Raw genomic sequence first — 7,632 nt, forward strand, 5'->3', positions numbered from 1 at the left:
TATCGCCACCCAAGGGAGAGAATGTGGGGGGTAAAGCTCTGTTCGATCTGTACCCATAATTTATTTTCCCCATTTCTTCACCAGTCTACAACCCGTGCGAGGTCACTCGCCAGATGATACTACTTAATGTCAGTGAGACCCACTCCACTCCTACATAACACCGAACGTCTAAGTCGTGAACCTCTTCCATTCCATATGAATGTAGTTTGGATCCTATTGATCGACTTAAAAAAAGAAGATGGTATTTTAATAGGCAAAGACTGTAGATAGTATAGAATTCTGGGCAGTACATTCACGATACTGCTGTTTTATATACCCACTTGACGAAGGCTCTGGGCCGGACCGAAAAACTGGTCTGTGTTTGAAGAATCTAATAAAGGAATTATGCCCACACGCTGAAAAGAGATTTCTTTCACCCGACGCACAGCGTGCTACTGTACCCCTTCAGCACATATTCTTGAACACCATGAATGTGGCTTACCTCAACCACCACGGTGGCACTCGCAGTGCAGACACCATGGAGGTAGCCTCCTCAGAGCGGAGAATCGTACTACAGCTCTGTATGTAGTTCACATCACTGATTTAAACTACTAGGTCATTGCGATCCAGGAGAGTACTCTCTCCATGTAGACACTTGCTCTACTCCAGGTTGTATTTTCCAGACTCGACCTGATGACATCCCGGTTAATATGCAGGCCCCCTTCCATCATGTCACTGGCTCTTCTCAAGGCTGACTCTGTAGATGCTCTGGTGGTCACTTAGCATCACTTTAGCCTGCTGTATGTCTTCCTGCACCTTTGTCTCATACACAGGATTCTCAAACTGGCCAAAGCTGAAGGGCTTCTATTAAAAGGATCCCTTACAAAGGGCATTCACAAAAAATCTTAATAAAAATATCAAATTTATTGTATCACAAAAAAGGACATAAATGGCAACAAAAAATATAATAATGATGAGACAAATATTTTACTAAAAGAATTTAATAATAAATTATATATATATATATATATATATATATATATATATATATATATATATTATATAAAAAAATTTTAAAAAAACATAGCGGTGTGCAGAGGACAAGAGGCGAAATCACAATGGCTAATAAAGTGAAATATATGCACTAATGAAAGAGTGAGGGCTATATAAAAAAAGAAATATGCGGAAAAAAAGTGAAAATAATATTCTGTGAATAAGCTTCACAATTTCATAAAAAAAATGCACAATTATATACCAAAAAATATTGGTGATAAAAACTATGTGTAATTATAGTTAAAAATTATATATAACAACATACAAAAGTGCATATAATGACCTACTGGGTTATCTGACTCAAAGTAAAGAGGATATGCTGTGTATACCAACCCAGTAGGATTAATTAATGATGAGTACAAAGTGCAATGTGCATGTGAAATTCACCAGTACATATGAGCCAAAGGATCAGCCACTGCCCCCTGCACACACCACTCCTTAAAATTTCTAACAAGTATCCTCCCACCTTTTCATTAATGTTTCATCCTCCATCTGGAATGAGAGGAATACTTGTATGCGTAAACCACGTGGAATTAAATTACGTTTTTAATATTGCTCTAGTGAGCTTTTATTCAACCAAGTTTTTGTCCTTTTATATAAAATTTCATCCAAAGTTACTTTTTCATCCTGCCAGCTCTCATTAAATCCATCTCTTATATTACATCCCGTATCTTTAAAGATGGAAGATATTTGTGACAACCAATCTGAGTCATGATTTTTATAATCCATTTTCAATGGTCCTTTCCAAGCAAAAAAAAAAAATTTAATATATATATAATTTATTATTAAATTCTTTTTGTAAAATATTTGTCTCATCATTATTATATTTTTTGTTGTCATTTATGTCCTTTTTTGTGATACAATAGATTTGATATTTTTATCATGATTTTTTGTGAATGTCTTTTGTAAGTGATGGTTTAAATTAGATATTCAATTTTTTTAGATAATTCTCTTTCAGTATATTCTTAGTGTCTCTTTCCTATATAGGTTAATAACTTCTATTAAAGGGAACCTGCCAGCAGGATTGTGCTCAGTAACCTACAGACAGTGTCAGGTTGGCGACGTTATACTGATTACGATGATACATTGGTTGATAAATTCCTTATTGTGGTAGTTTAATGTTGATTGTCAGTTCTGAGTTAATGATATGCCCGTGCCTCGGGGCGACCTGTGGGGAGTCTTCATGTGGTGCTCTGCTTAGGTATTCATAATGGAGACTGCTGACAGGTCACTGATCCCTCACTGACCTACCCCTTATATATATATTATATTCATTATGTAAACTATCTTTGGGAGGGAGGACCCTTCTGCAGGCAGGCTGTGTCGCCTGCGGTGCAGCCTAATCGCATATGTACTGTTTATAATTCATTTCCTTGTTGTTCTCCTGATATTTCTAAAAATAAAAAGTTTGAAAATGGGTGATCGCCGATAGCTGTTATTGCAATTCAGGTGCTGGCGTCCGTCTGCAGAAGGGTCCCCCTCCCTGTCAAAGATATATATAATATTTATTATGCAAGCTAGGTGTCACGTGCCCCGTCCATGTGACGCGTCCCGCAGGCCGGTAACTAATACAACAGGACGCGCCACGTGTAGTTGTCCTGTGTGACGCGGCCCGCAGGCCGGTAACTAATACAACAAGACAAAGGGGATTGGGAAAACCTGGGTAACTATAACAATGGTGGCCCTGCGATAGGGAACGGGGACGTGGAGACCTGCTGCACTCCCCTGAGTCAGTGTCTCTACACTCCTAACATTCCCTAGGCCGGTTCCGCACCGGGCGATGATCAGGAACCTAAAAACCCTGACTCGCCCGGCACCTAAACCCTCACTAGGGAAATGGTTGGTGCAGAAACTAATCCCACCACTGCACTAAACACACATAAGGAAAAGTGACAAAACAGGGGAACACCACTTAGCTTTGCTCTGTTGCTTACTCTCCCAGCAACAGAGCCCACCACCTGCATGCATCTTTTCCTCCGACCGGATCCAACACCATAGTGCAGCCTTGGAGCAAACAGAGTCCACCACCTGCGTGCAGCTGTCCATAAACAGAGTCCAGCAAATTAGTCCAGCTTTTCTGCCAAAGAGTCCAACATTTTGAGTCCAGCTTTCCAGCAACCGAGTCCAGCATCCTGAGTGCAGCTCTACACCAAAGCTGCCACTCCACCAAGCAATGCCAGCCCTCCTTGCAGACACCATAGCTGACACTCCACCAAGCCATGCCAGCCCTCCTTGCAGACACCATAGCTGCTACTCCAGCACTCTGACTGGGCTGCCCGGGACTCTCGTTCAGCTCCATACTTCACCCAGGCTTGCTTGCAAATGAGGAACTATCACCAACCGTGATTAACACACCTGATACTCTTTTATAGAGCAATCACACCTGTTACATAATCACGTGCACAAACTAAATTAACCAGAGTGCACTGACCCTAATGGCCACCAGGGGGAAAACTAACTGAAATCACCACAGTGCAATGACCCTAATGGCCACCGGGGGCAAAACCACCTTTGGCACACAGCCAAAGGAAAAAAAAGGTTACTTTGTGCATTTTCTCTGTCATATCCAACCTGGATCATGACACTAGGGGGCAGGTCAGTGAGGGATCAGTGACCTGTCAGCAGTCTGCATTATGGATATACACTCACTGGCCACTTTATTAGGTACACCTGTCCAACTGTGTGTTAAGACTTAATTTCTAACCAGCCAATCACATGGCGGCAACTCAGTGCATTTAGGCATGTAGACATGGTCAAGACAATCTCCTGCAGTTCAAACCGAGCATCAGTATGGGGAAGAAAGGTGATTTGAGTGCCTTTGAACGTTGCATGATTGTTGGTGCCAGAAGGGCTGGTCTGAGAATTTCAGAAACTGCTGATCTACTGGGATTTTCACGCACAACCATCTCTAGGGTTTACAGAGAATGGTCCGAAAAAGAAAAAAAATCCAGTGAGCGGCAGTTCTGTGGCCGGAAATGCCATGTTGATGCCAGAGGTCAGAGGAGAATGGGCAGACTGGTTCGAGCTGATAGAAAGGCAACAGTGACTCAAATTGCCACCCGTTACAACCAAGGTAGGCAGAAGAGCATCTCTGAACGCACAGTGCGTCGAACTTTGAGGCAGATGGGCTACAGCAGCAGAAGACCACACTGGGTACCACTCCTCTCAGCTAAGAACAGGAAACTGAGGCTACAATTTGCACAAGCTCATCGAAATTGGACAGTAGAAGATTGGAAAAACGTTGCCTGGTCTGATGAGTCTCGATTTCTGCTGCGACATTCGGATGGTAGGGTCAGAATTTGGCGTAAACAACATGAAAGCATGGATCCATCCTGCCTTGTATCAACGGTTCAGGCTGGTGGTGGTGGTGTCATGGTGTGGGGAATTTTTTCTGGGCACTCTTTGGGCCCCTTGGTACCAATTGAGCATCGTTGCAACGCCACAGCCTACCTGAGTATTGTTGCTGACCATGTCCATCCCTTTATGACCACAATGTACCCAACATCTGATGGCTACTTTCAGCAGGATAATGCGCCATGTCATAAAGCTCGAATCATCTCAGATTGGTTTCTTGAACATGACAATGAGTTTACTGTACTCAAATGGCCTCCTCAGTCACCAGATCTCAAGCCAATAGAGCATCTTTGGGATGTGGTGGAACGGGAGATTTGCATCAGGGATGTGCAGCCGACAAATCTGCGCCAACTGTGTGATGCCATCATGTCAATATGGTCCAAAATCTCTGAGGAATGCTTCCAGCACCTTGTTGAATCTCTGCCACGAAGAATTGAGGCAGTTCTGAAGGCAAAAGGGGGTCCAACCCCTTACTAGCATGGTGTACCTAATAAAGTGGCCAGTGAGTGTATAATCAGAGCACCACATGAAGACCCCCACAGGCCGCCCCGGGGTACGGGCATAACATTAACTCAGAGCTGAAAATAAAGATTAACAAAAACCCCAAGACGGATTTCATCACCCAAGGGATCATTGTAATCGGTATAATGGCACCGACCTGACAGTGCCTGTAGGTTACTGAGCACTATCCTGCTGACAGGTTCCCTTTAGCTGGTAATTCTGGATTTGCCCTAAGTGTGGGAGCAAAGATCCTGTGACACCTACCCCTGTGGGTCCTTGTCTCACGAGAAACGTTCTCCCACCAGTGTCCATATGTTTAGCAACATGACTACTAAAATGGTTAAAAACCAATGGGATCAGTGCAACCTGCAACCTGTTTAAAGGAACCTGTCACCAGGTATTTCCTACCACAGAGCAGCATGATGTAGGGGAAGAGACCCTGCTTTCAGTGATGTATCAGTGATGTATTAGTGATGTATCTCTTACCAGGTGCTGCAATTTTGATTAAAAACTGTTTTACCTGCTACAGATCTGATTCTCTGAATGCAGAGGTCTGTATAATTCCGCTTGTACCAGCTTTCTGTGTACACTGTGCATAGGCAGAATTAGTGGTGTGGTGGGGGTTATACAGAGCTGATGAATATGGAGGATTACCCTGCGGCAGCTTTATTAGCCCTCTAGTAATAATCTCCTGCTGATAAAATAGTGATTTTTTATTTTTTTTTCTTTAAATCAAATCTGCAACAAGCAGTCCAGATACACCACTTGAATCAGGGTGTCTGTCTCCGCATTACCTGTTCTTAAATTAGTTGGCAAAAACCTGATGACAGATTAACCTCTTAACAAACAATGTAGTCCCCATGCATAGCAAACCTTTAAAAACCCCATGAGGCACCCTATTCTTTTGCTTCTTGGAGAAACTCTACTACATGTGTGGTTTTTATTTAATTTGTTTTTTTTCTAATCCTTACTGAATGAGTTAGAAACCTGTTTGTGCTTCATTATAAAATCTGCCCATGATCTTAAGGCCAGGCGTTGTAGAAAATCAGAAAAGATGATCGAGTAATTGCTATCAGTGTTATCCATGGATGGCATGGGAATCGTATCAGTTTTGTATCATTATTTACGGTATGCTTTATTTCTTAAAAATTGATTTCTAAGTGTTTTTAAATAAGCATAACTTTTTCAATGACATATTTACTAGTGGTGTTTGTTATCCGTGCATGACATGCGGCTGTTTGATGGCCACAACACATGCAGGGATTGCCTAACGAAAGGGTAATCTCTGCATGTGTTTCGGCTGTCGAGCAGCCGCAGAGTCTCAAACAGGATTCGAGCATACCGATGATACTGTTGGCAATCGAGCATGCTTAGATAACACCTTACCCGAGCACGCTCGCTCATCTCTATATATAAAAGTGAATGTATGTGTGTGTATCACCAACCAATCACAAAGCATCTTTCATTTCACCAGAGCTGTTTAAAAGAAGCTGAGCTGTGATTGGTTGCTATGAGCAATAGTTTTCTCACTTCACGACAACACCTCAGCAGACACTGCCATGGTGGGAGAAATCTAGCATCCCCGGGAACATAAGCTCCCAGCCATTGTCTGCACCCAGAAAGGAGCAGAGAGCACAGGACAGAAATGAATCTCCCCCTTCCTGCCCATATACCCATATATTAGGGGTAGTAGTCCGGTGACTCTGACGGGATGATGTGGGATATTAGGGGTAGTAGTCCGGTTGCTCTGACGGGATGATGTGGGATTTAAGGGGTAGTATTCCTGTGGCTCTTGCTGAAGCGATTATGTTGGATATTAGAGGTAGTAGTCCGATGGCTCTGGCTGACGGGATGATGTGGGATATTAGGGGGAGTAGTCCGGTGACTCTGACGGGATGATGTGGGATATTAGGAGTAGTAGTTCGGTGGCTCTGAAGGGGTGATGTGGGATATTAGGGGTAGTAGTCCAGTAGCTCTGGCTGACGGGATGATGTGGGATATTAGGAGTAGTAGTTCGGTGGCTCTGAAGGGGTGATGTGGGATATTAGGGGTAGTAGTCCAGTAGCTCTGGCTGACGGGATGATGTGGGATATTAGGAGTAGTAGTTCGGTGGCTCTGAAGGGGTGATGTGGGATATTAGGGGTAGTAGTCCAGTAGCTCTGGCTGACGGGATGATGTGGGATATTAGGAGTAGTAGTTCGGTGGCTCTGAAGGGGTGATGTGGGATATTAGGGGTAGTAGTCCGGTAGCTCTGGCTGACGGGATGATGTGGGATATTAGGGCTAGTAGTCCTGTGGCTCTTGTTGAAGCGATTATGTTGGATATTAGAGGTAGTAGTCCGATGGCTCTGGCTGATGGGATGATGTGGGATATTAGGGGGAGTAGTCCGGTGACTCTGACGGGATGATGTGGGATATTAGGAGTAGTAGTTCGGTGGCTCTGACGGGATGATGTGGGATATTAGGGGTAGTAGTCCAGTAGCTCTGGCTGACGGGATGATGTGGGATATTAGGAGTAGTAGTCCGGTGGCTCTGGCTGACGGGATGATGTGGGATATTATGGGTAGTAGTCCGGTGGCTCCGGCTGACGGGATGATGTGGGATATTAGGGGTAGTAGTCCGGTAGCTCTGGCTGATGGGATGATGTGGGATATTAGGGCTAGTAGTCCTGTGGCTCTTGCTGAAGCGATTATGTTGGATATTAGAGGTAGTAGTCCGATGGCTCTGGCTGACGGGATGATGTGGG

Source organism: Dendrobates tinctorius, unplaced genomic scaffold (assembly GCF_039654945.1).
Source record: "Dendrobates tinctorius isolate UK_male_01 unplaced genomic scaffold, ASM3965494v1 ptg000011l, whole genome shotgun sequence".
NCBI lineage: Eukaryota > Metazoa > Chordata > Amphibia > Anura > Dendrobatidae > Dendrobates > Dendrobates tinctorius.